The sequence below is a fragment of the Labrus bergylta genome, chromosome 9 (genome assembly GCF_963930695.1).
Source record: "Labrus bergylta chromosome 9, fLabBer1.1, whole genome shotgun sequence".
Taxonomy (NCBI): domain Eukaryota; kingdom Metazoa; phylum Chordata; class Actinopteri; order Labriformes; family Labridae; genus Labrus; species Labrus bergylta.
The window spans coordinates 500,315-519,478 of record NC_089203.1 but is presented as its reverse complement, the minus strand read 5'-3'; positions in this window follow the sequence as shown (position 1 = coordinate 519,478).

Genomic DNA, 19,164 nt, shown 5'->3' with positions numbered 1-19,164 from the left:
CCGAAATCTTTTCATGAAAATTTTCAACTTTTTGAAGCCGAAATCTTTTCATGAAAATTTTCAACTTTTTTGAAGCCGAAATCTTTTCATGAAAATGGTCAACTTTTTTGAAGCCGAAATCTTTTCATGAAAATGGTCAACTTTTTTGAAGCCGAAATCTTTTCCTGAAAATTTTCAACTTTTTTGAAGCCGAAATCTTTTCATGAAAATGGTCAACTTTTTTGAAGCCGAAATCTTTTCATGAAAATTTTCAACTTTTTTGAAGCAGAAATCTTTTCATGAAAATCTTAGACTTTTTTGAAGTCGAAATCTTTTCATGAAAATTTTCAACTTTTTGAAGCCGAAATCTTTTCATGAAAATTTTCAACTTTTTTGAAGCAGAAATCTTTTCATGAAAATGTTCCATTTTTTTGAAGCCGAAATACTTCATGAAAATTTTCAACTTTTTTGAAGTCGAAATCTTTTCATGTAAATTTTCAACTTTTTTGAAGCAGAAATCTTTTCATAAAAATGTTCAACTTTTTTGAAGCCGAAATCTTTTCATGAAAATGTTACATTTTTTTGAAGCCGAAATATTTCATGAAAATTTTCAACTTTTTTGAAGCCGAGATCTTTTCATGAAAATTTTCAACTTTTTGAAATCGAAATCTTTTCATGAAAATGGTCAACTTTTTTGAAGCAGAAATCTTTTCATGAAAATGGTCAACTTTTTTGAAGCCGAAATTTTTTCATGAAAATTTTCAACTTTTTGAAGCCGAAATCTTTTCATGAAAATGGTCAACTTTTTTGAAGCCGAAATCTTTTCATGAAAATTTTCAACTTTTTGAAGCCGAAATCTTTTCATGTAAATTTTCAACTTTTTTGAAGCAGAAATCTTTTCATGAAAATGGTCAACTTTTTTGAAGCCGAAATCTTTTCATGAAAATGGTCAACTTTTTTGAAGCAGAAATCTTTTCATGTAAATTTTCAACTTTTTTGAAGCAGAAATCTTTTCATGAAAATGTTCAACTTTTTTGAAGCCGAAATCTTTTCATGAAAATCTTAAACTTTTTTGAAGTCGAAATCTTTTCATGTAAATTTTCAATTTTTTTGAAACCGAAATCTTTTCATGTAAATGTTCAACTTTTTTGAAGCCGAAATCTTTTCATGAAAATGTTCAACTTTTTTGAAGCCGAGATTTTTTCATGAAAATTTTCAACTTTTTGAAACCGAAATCTTTTCATGAAAATTTTCAACTTTTTGAAGCCGAAATCTTTTCATGAAAATGTTCAACTTTTTTGAAGCCGAAATCTTTTCATGAAAATGGTCAACTTTTTTGAAGCCGAAATCTTTTCATGAAAATTTTCAACTTTTTTGAAGCAGAAATCTTTTCATGAAAATCTTAGACTTTTTTGAAGTCGAAATCTTTTCATGAAAATTTTCAACTTTTTGAAGCCGAAATCTTTTCATGAAAATTTTCAACTTTTTTGAAGCAGAAATCTTTTCATGAAAATCTTAGACTTTTTTGAAGTCGAAATCTTTTCATGAAAATGTTCAACTTTTTTGAAGCCGAAATCTTTTCATGAAAATGGTCAACTTTTTTGAAGCCGAAATCTTTTCATGAAAATTTTCAACTTTTTTGAAGCAGAAATCTTTTCATGAAAATCTTAGACTTTTTTGAAGTCGAAATCTTTTCATGAAAATTTTCAACTTTTTGAAGCCGAAATCTTTTCATGAAAATTTTCAACTTTTTTGAAGCAGAAATCTTTTCATGAAAATCTTAGACTTTTTTGAAGTCGAAATCTTTTCATGTAAATTTTCAACTTTTTTGAAGCAGAAATCTTTTCATGAAAATGTTCAACTTTTTTGAAGCCGAAATCTTTTCATGAAAATGTTCCATTTTTTTGAAGCCGAAATACTTCATGAAAATTTTCAACTTTTTTGAAGTCGAAATCTTTTCATGTAAATTTTCAACTATTTTGAAGCAGAAATCTTTTCATAAAAATGTTCAACTTTTTTGAAGCCGAAATATTTCATGAAAATTTTCAACTTTTTTGAAGCCGAGATCTTTTCATGAAAATTTTCAACTTTTTGAAATCGAAATCTTTTCATGAAAATGGTCAACTTTTTTGAAGCCGAAATCTTTTCATGAAAATGGTCAACTTTTTTGAAGCCGAAATTTTTTCATGAAAATTTTCAACTTTTTGAAGCCGAAATCTTTTCATGAAAATGGTCAACTTTTTTGAAGCCGAAATCTTTTCATGAAAATTTTCAACTTTTTGAAGCCGAAATCTTTTCATGTAAATTTTCAACTTTTTTGAAGCAGAAATCTTTTCATGAAAATGGTCAACTTTTTTGAAGCCGAAATCTTTTCATGAAAATGGTCAACTTTTTTGAAGCCGAAATCTTTTCATGTAAATTTTCAACTTTTTTGAAGCAGAAATCTTTTCATGAAAATGTTCAACTTTTTTGAAGCCGAAATCTTTTCATGAAAATCTTAGACTTTTTTGAAGTCGAAATCTTTTCATGTAAATTTTCAACTTTTTTGAAACCGAAATCTTTTCATGTAAATGTTCAACTTTTTTGAAGCCGAAATCTTTTCATGAAAATGTTCAACTTTTTTGAAGCCGAGATTTTTTCATGAAAATTTTCAACTTTTTGAAACCGAAATCTTTTCATGAAAATGTTCAACTTTTTTGAAGCCGAAATCTTTTCATGAAAATTTTCAACTTTTTTGAAGCCGAAATCTTTTCATGAAAATGGTCAACTTTTTTGAAGCCGAAATCTTTTCATATAAATTTTCAACTTTTTGAAGCCGAAATCTTTTCATGAAAATTTTCAACTTTTTGAAGCCGAAATCTTTTCATGAAAATGTTCAACTTTTTTGAAGCCGAAATCTTTTCATGAAAATGGTCAACTTTTTTGAAGCCGAAATCTTTTCATGAAAATTTTCAACTTTTTTGAAGCAGAAATCTTTTCATGAAAATCTTAGACTTTTTTGAAGTCGAAATCTTTTCATGAAAATTTTCAACTTTTTTGAAGCAGAAATCTTTTCATGAAAATCTTAGACTTTTTTGAAGTCGAAATCTTTTCATGTAAATTTTCAACTTTTTTGAAGCCGAAATCTTTTCATGAAAATGTTCAACTTTTTTGAAGCCGAAATCTTTTCATGAAAATGTTCCATTTTTTTGAAGCCGAAATACTTCATGAAAATTTTCAACTTTTTTGAAGTCGAAATCTTTTCATGTAAATTTTCAACTTTTTTGAAGCAGAAATCTTTTCATAAAAATGTTCAACTTTTTTGAAGTCGAAATCTTTTCATGTAAATTTTCAACTTTTTTGAAGTAGAAGTCTTTTCATGAAAATGTTTCATTTTCTTCAAACCGAAATACTTCATGAAAATTTTCAACTTTTTTGAAGCCGAAATCTTTTCATGAAAATGTTCAACTTTTTTGAAGCCGAGATCTTTTTATGAAAATCTTAGACTTTTTTGAAGCCGAAATCTTTTCATGTAAATTTTCAACTTTTTTGAAGCAGAAATCTTTTCATGAAAATGTTCAACTTTTTTGAAGCCGAAATCTTTTCATGAAAATGTTCCATTTTTTTGAAGCCGAAATACTTCATGAAAATTTTCAACTTTTTTGAAGTCGAAATCTTTTCATGTAAATTTTCAACTTTTTTGAAGCAGAAGTCTTTTCATGAAAATTTTCAACTGTTTTGAAGCCGAAATCTTTTCATGAAAATGTTCCATTTTCTTCAAACCGAAATAGTTCATGAAAATTTTCAACTTTTTTGAAGCCGAAATCTTTTCATGAAAATGTTCAACTTTTTTGAAGCCGAGATCTTTTCATGAAAATTTTCAACTTTTTGAAACCCAAATCTTTTCATGAAAATTTTCAACTTTTTGAAGCCGAAATCTTTTCATGAAAATGTTCAACATTTTTGAAGCCGAAATCTTTTCATGAAAATGGTCAACTTTTTGAAGTCGAAATCTTTTCATGAAAATTTTCAACTTTTTTGAAGCAGAAATCTTTTCATGAAAATGTTGAACTTTTTTGAAGCCGAGATCTTTTCATGAAAATTTTCAACTTTTTGAAACCCAAATCTTTTCATGAAAATTTTCAACTTTTTGAAGCCGAAATCTTTTCATGAAAATGTTCAACATTTTTGAAGCCGAAATCTTTTCATGAAAATGGTCAACTTTTTTGAAGCCGAAATCTTTTCATGAAAATGTTCAACTTTTTTGAAGCCGAGATCTTTTCATGAAAATCTTAGACTTTTTTGAAGCCGAAATCTTTTCATGTAAATTTTCAACTTTTTTGAAGCAGAAATCTTTTCATGAAAATGTTCAACTTTTTTGAAGCCGAAATCTTTTCATGAAAATGTTCCATTTTTTTGAAGCCGAAATACTTCATGAAAATTTTCAACTTTTTTGAAGTCGAAATCTTTTCATGTAAATTTTCAACTTTTTTGAAGCAGAAGTCTTTTCATGAAAATGTTCAACTTTTTTGAAGCCGAAATCTTTTCATGAAAATGTTCCATTTTCTTCAAACCGAAATACTTCATGAAAATTTTCAACTTTTTTGAAGCCGAAATCTTTTCATGAAAATGTTCAACTTTTTTGAAGCCGAGATCTTTTCATGAAAATTTTCAACTTTTTGAAACCCAAATCTTTTCATGAAAATTTTCAACTTTTTGAAGCCGAAATCTTTTCATGAAAATGTTCAACATTTTTGAAGCCGAAATCTTTTCATGAAAATGGTCAACTTTTTTGAAGTCGAAATCTTTTCATGAAAATTTTCAACTTTTTTGAAGCAGAAATCTTTTCATGAAAATGTTGAACTTTTTTGAAGCCGAAATCTTTTCATGAAAATGTTCCATTTTTTTCAAACCGAAATACTTCATGAAAATTTTCAACTTTTTTGAAGCCGAAATCTTTTCATGAAAATGTTCAACTTTTTTGAAGCCGAAATCTTTTCATGAAAATCTTAGACTTTTTTGAAGTCGAAATCTTTTCATGTAAATTTTCAACTTTTTTGAAACCGAAATCTTTTCATGTAAATGTTCAACTTTTTGAAGCCGAAATCTTTTCATGAAAATGTTCAACTTTTTTGAAGCCGAAATCTTTTCATGAAAATGGTCAACTTTTTTGAAGCCGAAATCTTTTCATGAAAATTTTCAACTTTTTTGAAGCCGAAATCTTTTCATGAAAATGGTCAACTTTTTTGAAGCCGAAATCTTTTCATATAAATTTTCAACTTTTTGAAGCCGAAATCTTTTCATGAAAATTTTCAACTTTTTGAAGCCGAAATCTTTTCATGAAAATGTTCAACTTTTTTGAAGCCGAAATCTTTTCATGAAAATGGTCAACTTTTTTGAAGCCGAAATCTTTTCATGAAAATTTTCAACTTTTTTGAAGCAGAAATCTTTTCATGAAAATGGTCAACTTTTTTGAAGCCGAAATCTTTTCATGAAAATGGTCAACTTTTTTGAAGCAGAAATCTTTTCATGAAAATTTTCAACTTTTTGAAGCCGAAATCTTTTCATGAAGATTTTCAACTTTTTTGAAGCAGAAATCTTTTCATGAAAATCTTAGACTTTTTTGAAGTCGAAATCTTTTCATGTAAATTTTCAACTTTTTTGAAGCAGAAATCTTTTCATGAAAATGTTCAACTTTTTTGAAGCCGAAATCTTTTCATGAAAATGTTCCATTTTCTTCAAACCGAAATACTTCATGAAAATTTTCAACTTTTTTGAAGCCGAAATCTTTTCATGAAAATGTTCAACTTTTTTGAAGCCGAGATCTTTTCATGAAAATTTTCAACTTTTTGAAACCCAAATCTTTTCATGAAAATTTTCAACTTTTTGAAGCCGAAATCTTTTCATGAAAATGTTCAACATTTTTGAAGCCGAAATCTTTTCATGAAAATGGTCAACTTTTTTGAAGTCGAAATCTTTTCATGAAAATTTTCAACTTTTTTGAAGCAGAAATCTTTTCATGAAAATGTTGAACTTTTTTGAAGCCGAAATCTTTTCATGAAAATGTTCCATTTTTTTCAAACCGAAATACTTCATGAAAATTTTCAACTTTTTTGAAGCCGAAATCTTTTCATGAAAATGTTCAACTTTTTTGAAGCCGAAATCTTTTCATGAAAATCTTAGACTTTTTTGAAGTCGAAATCTTTTCATGTAAATTTTCAACTTTTTTGAAACCGAAATCTTTTCATGTAAATGTTCAACTTTTTGAAGCCGAAATCTTTTCATGAAAATGTTCAACTTTTTTGAAGCCGAAATCTTTTCATGAAAATGGTCAACTTTTTTGAAGCCGAAATCTTTTCATGAAAATTTTCAACTTTTTTGAAGCCGAAATCTTTTCATGAAAATGGTCAACTTTTTTGAAGCCGAAATCTTTTCATATAAATTTTCAACTTTTTGAAGCCGAAATCTTTTCATGAAAATTTTCAACTTTTTGAAGCCGAAATCTTTTCATGAAAATGTTCAACTTTTTTGAAGCCGAAATCTTTTCATGAAAATGGTCAACTTTTTTGAAGCCGAAATCTTTTCATGAAAATTTTCAACTTTTTTGAAGCAGAAATCTTTTCATGAAAATGGTCAACTTTTTTGAAGCCGAAATCTTTTCATGAAAATGGTCAACTTTTTTGAAGCAGAAATCTTTTCATGAAAATTTTCAACTTTTTGAAGCCGAAATCTTTTCATGAAGATTTTCAACTTTTTTGAAGCAGAAATCTTTTCATGAAAATCTTAGACTTTTTTGAAGTCGAAATCTTTTCATGTAAATTTTCAACTTTTTTGAAGCAGAAATCTTTTCATGAAAATGTTCAACTTTTTTGAAGCCGAAATCTTTTCATGAAAATGTTCCATTTTTTTGAAGCCGAAATACTTCATGAAAATTTTCAACTTTTTTGAAGTCGAAATCTTTTCATGTAAATTTTCAACTTTTTTGAAGCAGAAGTCTTTTCATGAAGATTTTCAACTTTTTTGAAGCAGAAATCTTTTCATGAAAATCTTAGACTTTTTTGAAGTCGAAATCTTTTCATGTAAATTTTCAACTTTTTTGAAGCAGAAATCTTTTCATGAAAATGTTCAACTTTTTTGAAGCCGAAATCTTTTCATGAAAATGTTCCATTTTTTTGAAGCCGAAATACTTCATGAAAATTTTCAACTTTTTTGAAGTCGAAATCTTTTCATGTAAATTTTCAACTTTTTTGAAGCAGAAGTCTTTTCATGAAAATGTTCAACTTTTTTGAAGCCGAAATCTTTTCATGAAAATGTTCCATTTTTTTCAAACCGAAATACTTCATGAAAATTTTCAACTTTTTTGAAGCCGAAATCTTTTCATGAAAATGTTCAACTTTTTTGAAGCCGAAATCTTTTCATGAAAATCTTAGACTTTTTTGAAGTCGAAATCTTTTCATGTAAATTTTCAACTTTTTTGAAACCGAAATCTTTTCATGTAAATTTTCAACTTTTTGAAGCCGAAATCTTTTCATGAAAATGTTCAACTTTTTTGAAGCCGAGATCTTTTCATGAAAATTTTCAACTTTTTGAAACCGAAATCTTTTCATGAAAATTTTCAACTTTTTGAAGCCGAAATCTTTTCATGAAAATGTTCAACATTTTTGAAGCCGAAATCTTTTCATGAAAATGGTCAACTTTTTTGAAGCCGAAATCTTTTCATGAAAATCTTAGACTTTTTGAAGCCGAAATCTTTTCATGAAAATTTTCAACTTTTTGAAGCCGAAATCTTTTCATGAAAATTTTCAACTTTTTTGAAGCAGAAATCTTTTCATGAAAATGTTCCATTTTTTTGAAGCCGAAATACTTCATGAAAATTTTCAACTTTTTTGAAGTCGAAATCTTTTCATGTAAATTTTCAACTTTTTTGAAGCAGAAATCTTTTCATAAAAATGTTCAACTTTTTTGAAGCCGAAATCTTTTCATGAAAATGTTACATTTTTTTGAAGCCGAAATACTTTATGAAAATTTTCAACTTTTTTGAAGCCGAGATCTTTTCATGAAAATTTTCAACTTTTTGAAACCGAAATCTTTTCATGAAAATGGTCAACTTTTTTGAAGCCGAAATCTTTTCATGAAAATGGTCAACTTTTTTGAAGCAGAAATCTTTTCATGAAAATTTTCAACTTTTTGAAGCCGAAATCTTTTCATGAAAATGGTCAACTTTTTTGAAGCCGAAATCTTTTCATGAAAATTTTCAACTTTTTGAAGCCGAAATCTTTTCATGAAAATTTTCAACTTTTTTGAAGCCGAAATCTTTTCATGAAAATGGTCAACTTTTTTGAAGCCGAAATCTTTTCATGAAAATGGTCAACTTTTTTGAAGCCGAAATCTTTTCATGTAAATTTTCAACTTTTTTGAAGCAGAAATCTTTTCATGAAAATCTTAGACTTTTTTGAAGTCGAAATCTTTTCATGTAAATTTTCAACTTTTTTGAAACCGAAATCTTTTCATGAAAATGTTCAACTTTTTTGAAGCCGAGATTTTTTCATGAAAATTTTCAACTTTTTGAAACGGAAATCTTTTCATGAAAATTTTCAACTTTTTGAAGCCGAAATCTTTTCATGAAAATGTTCAACTTTTTGAAGCCGAAATCTTTTCATGAAAATTTTCAACTTTTTGAAGCCGAAATCTTTTCATTAAAATTTTCAACTTTTTTGAAGCAGAAATCTTTTCATGAAAATGTTCCATTTTTTTGAAGCCGAAATACTTCATGAAAATTTTCAACTTTTTTGAAGTCGAAATCTTTTCATGTAAATTTTCAACTTTTTTGAAGCAGAAATCTTTTCATAAAAATGTTCAACTTTTTTGAAGCCGAAATCTTTTCATGAAAATGTTACATTTTTTTGAAGCCGAAATACTTCATGAAAATTTTCAACTTTTTTGAAGCCGAGATCTTTTCATGAAAATTTTCAACTTTTTGAAACCGAAATCTTTTCATGAAAATGGTCAACTTTTTTGAAGCCGAAATCTTTTCATGAAAATGGTCAACTTTTTTGAAGCAGAAATCTTTTCATGAAAATTTTCAACTTTTTGAAGCCGAAATCTTTTCTTGAAAATGGTCAACTTTTTTGAAGCCGAAATCTTTTCATGAAAATTTTCAACTTTTTGAAGCCGAAATCTTTTCATGAAAATTTTCAACTTTTTTGAAGCCGAAATCTTTTCATGAAAATGGTCAAATTTTTGAAGCCGAAATCTTTTCATGAAAATGGTCAACTTTTTTGAAGCCGAAATCTTTTCATGTAAATTTTCAACTTTTTTGAAGCCGAGATTTTTTCATGAAAATTTTCAACTTTTTGAAACCGAAATCTTTTCATGAAAATTTTCAACTTTTTGAAGCCGAAATCTTTTCATGAAAATGTTCAACTTTTTTGAAGCCGAAATCTTTTCATGAAAATTTTCAACTTTTTTGAAGCAGAAATCTTTTCATGAAAATGTTCAACTTTTTGAAGCCGAAATCTTTTCATGAAAATTTTCAACTTTTTTGAAGCCGAAATCTTTTCATGAAAATGGTCAACTTTTTTGAAGCCGAAATCTTTTCATATAAATTTTCAACTTTTTGAAACCGAAATCTTTTCATGAAAATGGTCAACTTTTTTGAAGCCGAAATCTTTTCATGAAAATTTTCAACTTTTTTGAAGCAGAAATCTTTTCATGAAAATCTTAGACTTTTTTGAAGTCGAAATCTTTTCATGAAAATTTTCAACTTTTTGAAGCCGAAATCTTTTCATGAAAATTTTCAACTTTTTTGAAGCAGAAATCTTTTCATGAAAATCTTAGACTTTTTTGAAGTCGAAATCTTTTCATGTAAATTTTCAACTTTTTTGAAGCAGAAATCTTTTCATGAAAATGTTCAACTTTTTTGAAGCCGAAATCTTTTCATGAAAATGTTCCATTTTTTTGAAGCCGAAATCTTTTCATGTCAATGTTCAACTTTTTTGAAGCCGAAATCTTTTCATGAAAATTTTCAACTTTTTGAAACCGAAATCTTTTCATGAAAATTTTCAACTTTTTGAAGCCGAAATCTTTTCATATAAATTTTCAACTTTTTGAAGCCGAAATCTTTTCATATAAATTTTCAACTTTTTGAAACCGAAATCTTTTCATGAAAATTTTCAACTTTTTGAAGTCTAAATCTTTTCATGTAAATTTTCAACTTTTTTGAAGCCGAAATCTTTTCATGAAAATTTTCAACTTTTTGAAGCCGAAATCTTTTCATGAAAATTTTCAACTTTTTGAAGCCGAAATCTTTTCATGAAAATTTTCAACTTTTTTGAAGCAGAAATCTTTTCATGAAAATGTTCCATTTTTTTGAAGCCGAAATACTTCATGAAAATTTTCAACTTTTTTGAAGTCGAAATCTTTTCATGTAAATTTTCAACTTTTTTGAAGCAGAAATCTTTTCATAAAAATGTTCAACTTTTTTGAAGCCGAAATCTTTTCATGAAAATGTTACATTTTTTTGAAGCCGAAATACTTCATGAAAATTTTCAACTTTTTTGAAGCCGAAATCTTTTCATGTAAATGTTCAACTTTTTTGAAGCCGAAATCTTTTCATGAAAATGTTCAACTTTTTTGAAGCCGAGATTTTTTCATGAAAATTTTCAACTTTTTGAAACCGAAATCTTTTCATGAAAATGGTCAACTTTTTTGAAGCCGAAATCTTTTCATGAAAATTTTCAAATTTTTTGAAGCAGAAATCTTTTCATGAAAATGTTCAACTTTTTTGAAGCCGAAATCTTTTCATGAAAATCTTAGACTTTTTTGAAGTCGAAATCTTTTCATGTAAATTTTCAACTTTTTTGAAACCGAAATCTTTTCATGTAAATGTTCAACTTTTTTGAAGCCGAAATCTTTTCATGAAAATGGTCAACTTTTTTGAAGCCGAAATCTTTTCATATAAATTTTCAACTTTTTGAAACCGAAATCTTTTCATGAAAATGGTCTACTTTTTTGAAGCCGAAATCTTTTCATGAAAATGTTCCATTTTTTTCAAACCGAAATACTTCATGAAAATTTTCAACTTTTTTGAAGCCGAAATCTTTTCATGAAAATTTTCAACTTTTTTGAAGCCGAAATCTTTTCATGAAAATTTTCAACTTTTTTGAAGCAGAAATGTTTTCATGAAAATCTTTGACTTTTTTGAAGTCGAAATCTTTTCATGTAAATTTTCAACTTTTTTGAAGCAGAAATCTTTTCATGAAAATGTTCAACTTTTTTGAAGCCGAAATCTTTTCATGAAAATGTTCCATTTTTTTGAAGCCGAAATACTTCATGAAAATTTTCAACTTTTTTGAAGTCGAAATCTTTTCATGTAAATTTTCAACTTTTTTGAAGCCGAAATCTTTTCATAAAAATGTTCAACTTTTTTGAAGCCGAAATCTTTTCATGAAAATGTTACATTTTTTTGAAGCCGAAATACTTCATGAAAATTTTCAACTTTTTTGAAGCCGAGATCTTTTCATGAAAATTTTCAACTTTTTGAAATCGAAATCTTTTCATGAAAATGGTCAACTTTTTTGAAGCCGAAATCTTTTCATGAAAAGTTTCAACTTTTTGAAGCCGAAATCTTTTCATGAAAATGTTACATTTTTTTGAAGCCGAAATACTTCATGAAAATTTTCAACTTTTTTGAAGCCGAGATCTTTTCATGAAAATTTTCAACTTTTTGAAATCGAAATCTTTTCATGAAAATGGTCAACTTTTTTGAAGCCGAAATCTTTTTATGGAAATGGTCAACTTTTTTGAAGCCGAAATCTTTTCATGAAAATGGTCAACTTTTTTGAAGCAGAAATCTTTTCATGAAAATTTTCAACTTTTTGAAGCCGAAATCTTTTCATGAAAATTTTCAACTTTTTGAAGCCGAAATCTTTTCATGAAAATTTTCAACTTTTTGAAGCCGAAATCTTTTCATTAAAATTTTCAACTTTTTTGAAGCAGAAATCTTTTCATGAAAATGTTCCATTTTTTTGAAGCCGAAATACTTCATGAAAATTTTCAACTTTTTTGAAGTCGAAATCTTTTCATGTAAATTTTCAACTTTTTTGAAGCAGAAATCTTTTCATAAAAATGTTCAACTTTTTTGAAGCCGAAATCTTTTCATGAAAATGTTACATTTTTTTGAAGCCGAAATACTTCATGAAAATTTTCAACTTTTTTGAAGCCGAGATCTTTTCATGAAAATTTTCAACTTTTTGAAACCGAAATCTTTTCATGGAAATGGTCAACTTTTTTGAAGCCGAAATCTTTTCATGAAAATGGTCAACTTTTTTGAAGCAGAAATCTTTTCATGAAAATGTTCCATTTTTTTGAAGCCGAAATACTTCATGAAAATTTTCAACTTTTTTGAAGTCGAAATCTTTTCATGTAAATTTTCAACTTTTTTGAAGCAGAAATCTTTTCATAAAAATGTTCAACTTTTTTGAAGCCGAAATCTTTTCATGAAAATGTTACATTTTTTTGAAGCCGAAATACTTCATGAAAATTTTCAACTTTTTTGAAGCCGAGATCTTTTCATGAAAATTTTCAACTTTTTGAAACCGAAATCTTTTCATGAAAATGGTCAACTTTTTTGAAGCCGAAATCTTTTCATGAAAATGGTCAACTTTTTTGAAGCAGAAATCTTTTCATGAAAATTTTCAACTTTTTGAAGCCGAAATCTTTTCTTGAAAATGGTCAACTTTTTTGAAGCCGAAATCTTTTCATGAAAATTTTCAACTTTTTGAAGCCGAAATCTTTTCATGAAAATTTTCAACTTTTTTGAAGCCGAAATCTTTTCATGAAAATGGTCAAATTTTTGAAGCCGAAATCTTTTCATGAAAATGGTCAACATTTTTGAAGCCGAAATCTTTTCATGAAAATGGTCAACTTTTTTGAAGCCGAAATCTTTTCCTGAAAATTTTCAACTTTTTTGAAGCCGAAATCTTTTCATGAAAATGGTCAACTTTTTTGAAGCCGAAATCTTTTCATGAAAATTTTCAACTTTTTTGAAGCAGAAATCTTTTCATGAAAATCTTAGACTTTTTTGAAGTCGAAATCTTTTCATGAAAATTTTCAACTTTTTGAAGCCGAAATCTTTTCATGAAAATTTTCAACTTTTTTGAAGCAGAAATCTTTTCATGAAAATGTTCCATTTTTTTGAAGCCGAAATACTTCATGAAAATTTTCAACTTTTTTGAAGTCGAAATCTTTTCATGTAAATTTTCAACTTTTTTGAAGCAGAAATCTTTTCATAAAAATGTTCAACTTTTTTGAAGCCGAAATCTTTTCATGAAAATGTTACATTTTTTTGAAGCCGAAATATTTCATGAAAATTTTCAACTTTTTTGAAGCCGAGATCTTTTCATGAAAATTTTCAACTTTTTGAAATCGAAATCTTTTCATGAAAATGGTCAACTTTTTTGAAGCAGAAATCTTTTCATGAAAATGGTCAACTTTTTTGAAGCCGAAATTTTTTCATGAAAATTTTCAACTTTTTGAAGCCGAAATCTTTTCATGAAAATGGTCAACTTTTTTGAAGCCGAAATCTTTTCATGAAAATTTTCAACTTTTTGAAGCCGAAATCTTTTCATGTAAATTTTCAACTTTTTTGAAGCAGAAATCTTTTCATGAAAATGGTCAACTTTTTTGAAGCCGAAATCTTTTCATGAAAATGGTCAACTTTTTTGAAGCAGAAATCTTTTCATGTAAATTTTCAACTTTTTTGAAGCAGAAATCTTTTCATGAAAATGTTCAACTTTTTTGAAGCCGAAATCTTTTCATGAAAATCTTAAACTTTTTTGAAGTCGAAATCTTTTCATGTAAATTTTCAATTTTTTTGAAACCGAAATCTTTTCATGTAAATGTTCAACTTTTTTGAAGCCGAAATCTTTTCATGAAAATGTTCAACTTTTTTGAAGCCGAGATTTTTTCATGAAAATTTTCAACTTTTTGAAACCGAAATCTTTTCATGAAAATTTTCAACTTTTTGAAGCCGAAATCTTTTCATGAAAATGTTCAACTTTTTTGAAGCCGAAATCTTTTCATGAAAATGGTCAACTTTTTTGAAGCCGAAATCTTTTCATGAAAATTTTCAACTTTTTTGAAGCAGAAATCTTTTCATGAAAATCTTAGACTTTTTTGAAGTCGAAATCTTTTCATGAAAATTTTCAACTTTTTGAAGCCGAAATCTTTTCATGAAAATTTTCAACTTTTTTGAAGCAGAAATCTTTTCATGAAAATCTTAGACTTTTTTGAAGTCGAAATCTTTTCATGAAAATGTTCAACTTTTTTGAAGCCGAAATCTTTTCATGAAAATGGTCAACTTTTTTGAAGCCGAAATCTTTTCATGAAAATTTTCAACTTTTTTGAAGCAGAAATCTTTTCATGAAAATCTTAGACTTTTTTGAAGTCGAAATCTTTTCATGAAAATTTTCAACTTTTTGAAGCCGAAATCTTTTCATGAAAATTTTCAACTTTTTTGAAGCAGAAATCTTTTCATGAAAATCTTAGACTTTTTTGAAGTCGAAATCTTTTCATGTAAATTTTCAACTTTTTTGAAGCAGAAATCTTTTCATGAAAATGTTCAACTTTTTTGAAGCCGAAATCTTTTCATGAAAATGTTCCATTTTTTTGAAGCCGAAATACTTCATGAAAATTTTCAACTTTTTTGAAGTCGAAATCTTTTCATGTAAATTTTCAACTATTTTGAAGCAGAAATCTTTTCATAAAAATGTTCAACTTTTTTGAAGCCGAAATATTTCATGAAAATTTTCAACTTTTTTGAAGCCGAGATCTTTTCATGAAAATTTTCAACTTTTTGAAATCGAAATCTTTTCATGAAAATGGTCAACTTTTTTGAAGCCGAAATCTTTTCATGAAAATGGTCAACTTTTTTGAAGCCGAAATTTTTTCATGAAAATTTTCAACTTTTTGAAGCCGAAATCTTTTCATGAAAATGGTCAACTTTTTTGAAGCCGAAATCTTTTCATGAAAATTTTCAACTTTTTGAAGCCGAAATCTTTTCATGTAAATTTTCAACTTTTTTGAAGCAGAAATCTTTTCATGAAAATGGTCAACTTTTTTGAAGCCGAAATCTTTTCATGAAAATGGTCAACTTTTTTGAAGCCGAAATCTTTTCATGTAAATTTTCAACTTTTTTGAAGCAGAAATCTTTTCATGAAAATGTTCAACTTTTTTGAAGCCGAAATCTTTTCATGAAAATCTTAGACTTTTTTGAAGTCGAAATCTTTTCATGTAAATTTTCAACTTTTTTGAAACCGAAATCTTTTCATGTAAATGTTCAACTTTTTTGAAGCCGAAATCTTTTCATGAAAATGTTCAACTTTTTTGAAGCCGAGATTTTTTCATGAAAATTTTCAACTTTTTGAAACCGAAATCTTTTCATGAAAATGTTCAACTTTTTTGAAGCCGAAATCTTTTCATGAAAATTTTCAACTTTTTTGAAGCCGAAATCTTTTCATGAAAATGGTCAACTTTTTTGAAGCCGAAATCTTTTCATATAAATTTTCAACTTTTTGAAGCCGAAATCTTTTCATGAAAATTTTCAACTTTTTGAAGCCGAAATCTTTTCATGAAAATGTTCAACTTTTTTGAAGCCGAAATCTTTTCATGAAAATGGTCAACTTTTTTGAAGCCGAAATCTTTTCATGAAAATTTTCAACTTTTTTGAAGCAGAAATCTTTTCATGAAAATCTTAGACTTTTTTGAAGTCGAAATCTTTTCATGAAAATTTTCAACTTTTTTGAAGCAGAAATCTTTTCATGAAAATCTTAGACTTTTTTGAAGTCGAAATCTTTTCATGTAAATTTTCAACTTTTTTGAAGCCGAAATCTTTTCATGAAAATGTTCAACTTTTTTGAAGCCGAAATCTTTTCATGAAAATGTTCCATTTTTTTGAAGCCGAAATACTTCATGAAAATTTTCAACTTTTTTGAAGTCGAAATCTTTTCATGTAAATTTTCAACTTTTTTGAAGCAGAAATCTTTTCATAAAAATGTTCAACTTTTTTGAAGTCGAAATCTTTTCATGTAAATTTTCAACTTTTTTGAAGTAGAAGTCTTTTCATGAAAATGTTTCATTTTCTTCAAACCGAAATACTTCATGAAAATTTTCAACTTTTTTGAAGCCGAAATCTTTTCATGAAAATGTTCAACTTTTTTGAAGCCGAGATCTTTTTATGAAAATCTTAGACTTTTTTGAAGCCGAAATCTTTTCATGTAAATTTTCAACTTTTTTGAAGCAGAAATCTTTTCATGAAAATGTTCAACTTTTTTGAAGCCGAAATCTTTTCATGAAAATGTTCCATTTTTTTGAAGCCGAAATACTTCATGAAAATTTTCAACTTTTTTGAAGTCGAAATCTTTTCATGTAAATTTTCAACTTTTTTGAAGCAGAAGTCTTTTCATGAAAATTTTCAACTGTTTTGAAGCCGAAATCTTTTCATGAAAATGTTCCATTTTCTTCAAACCGAAATAGTTCATGAAAATTTTCAACTTTTTTGAAGCCGAAATCTTTTCATGAAAATGTTCAACTTTTTTGAAGCCGAGATCTTTTCATGAAAATTTTCAACTTTTTGAAACCCAAATCTTTTCATGAAAATTTTCAACTTTTTGAAGCCGAAATCTTTTCATGAAAATGTTCAACATTTTTGAAGCCGAAATCTTTTCATGAAAATGGTCAACTTTTTGAAGTCGAAATCTTTTCATGAAAATTTTCAACTTTTTTGAAGCAGAAATCTTTTCATGAAAATGTTGAACTTTTTTGAAGCCGAGATCTTTTCATGAAAATTTTCAACTTTTTGAAACCCAAATCTTTTCATGAAAATTTTCAACTTTTTGAAGCCGAAATCTTTTCATGAAAATGTTCAACATTTTTGAAGCCGAAATCTTTTCATGAAAATGGTCAACTTTTTTGAAGCCGAAATCTTTTCATGAAAATGTTCAACTTTTTTGAAGCCGAGATCTTTTCATGAAAATCTTAGACTTTTTTGAAGCCGAAATCTTTTCATGTAAATTTTCAACTTTTTTGAAGCAGAAATCTTTTCATGAAAATGTTCAACTTTTTTGAAGCCGAAATCTTTTCATGAAAATGTTCCATTTTTTTGAAGCCGAAATACTTCATGAAAATTTTCAACTTTTTTGAAGTCGAAATCTTTTCATGTAAATTTTCAACTTTTTTGAAGCAGAAGTCTTTTCATGAAAATGTTCAACTTTTTTGAAGCCGAAATCTTTTCATGAAAATGTTCCATTTTCTTCAAACCGAAATACTTCATGAAAATTTTCAACTTTTTTGAAGCCGAAATCTTTTCATGAAAATGTTCAACTTTTTTGAAGCCGAGATCTTTTCATGAAAATTTTCAACTTTTTGAAACCCAAATCTTTTCATGAAAATTTTCAACTTTTTGAAGCCGAAATCTTTTCATGAAAATGTTCAACATTTTTGAAGCCGAAATCTTTTCATGAAAATGGTCAACTTTTTTGAAGTCGAAATCTTTTCATGAAAATTTTCAACTTTTTTGAAGCAGAAATCTTTTCATGAAAATGTTGAACTTTTTTGAAGCCGAAATCTTTTCATGAAAATGTTCCATTTTTTTCAAACCGAAATACTTCATGAAAATTTTCAACTTTTTTGAAGCCGAAATCTTTTCATGAAAATGTTCAACTTTTTTGAAGCCGAAATCTTTTCATGAAAATCTTAGACTTTTTTGAAGTCGAAATCTTTTCATGTAAATTTTCAACTTTTTTGAAACCGAAATCTTTTCATGTAAATGTTCAACTTTTTGAAGCCGAAATCTTTTCATGAAAATGTTCAACTTTTTTGAAGCCGAAATCTTTTCATGAAAATGGTCAACTTTTTTGAAGCCGAAATCTTTTCATGAAAATTTTCAACTTTTTTGAAGCCGAAATCTTTTCATGAAAATGGTCAACTTTTTTGAAGCCGAAATCTTTTCATATAAATTTTCAACTTTTTGAAGCCGAAATCTTTTCATGAAAATTTTCAACTTTTTGAAGCCGAAATCTTTTCATGAAAATGTTCAACTTTTTTGAAGCCGAAATCTTTTCATGAAAATGGTCAACTTTTTTGAAGCCGAAATCTTTTCATGAAAATTTTCAACTTTTTTGAAGCAGAAATCTTTTCATGAAAATGGTCAACTTTTTTGAAGCCGAAATCTTTTCATGAAAATGGTCAACTTTTTTGAAGCAGAAATCTTTTCATGAAAATTTTCAACTTTTTGAAGCCGAAATCTTTTCATGAAGATTTTCAACTTTTTTGAAGCAGAAATCTTTTCATGAAAATCTTAGACTTTTTTGAAGTCGAAATCTTTTCATGTAAATTTTCAACTTTTTTGAAGCAGAAATCTTTTCATGAAAATGTTCAACTTTTTTGAAGCCGAAATCTTTTCATGAAAATGTTCCATTTTCTTCAAACCGAAATACTTCATGAAAATTTTCAACTTTTTTGAAGCCGAAATCTTTTCATGAAAATGTTCAACTTTTTTGAAGCCGAGATCTTTTCATGAAAATTTTCAACTTTTTGAAACCCAAATCTTTTCATGAAAATTTTCAACTTTTTGAAGCCGAAATCTTTTCATGAAAATGTTCAACATTTTTGAAGCCGAAATCTTTTCATGAAAATGGTCAACTTTTTTGAAGTCGAAATCTTTTCATGAAAATTTTCAACTTTTTTGAAGCAGAAATCTTTTCATGAAAATGTTGAACTTTTTTGAAGCCGAAATCTTTTCATGAAAATGTTCCATTTTTTTCAAACCGAAATACTTCATGAAAATTTTCAACTTTTTTGAAGCCGAAATCTTTTCATGAAAATGTTCAACTTTTTTGAAGCCGAAATCTTTTCATGAAAATCTTAGACTTTTTTGAAGTCGAAATCTTTTCATGTAAATTTTCAACTTTTTTGAAACCGAAATCTTTTCATGTAAATGTTCAACTTTTTGAAGCCGAAATCTTTTCATGAAAATGTTCAACTTTTTTGAAGCCGAAATCTTTTCATGAAAATGGTCAACTTTTTTGAAGCCGAAATCTTTTCATGAAAATTTTCAACTTTTTTGAAGCCGAAATCTTTTCATGAAAATGGTCAACTTTTTTGAAGCCGAAATCTTTTCATATAAATTTTCAACTTTTTGAAGCCGAA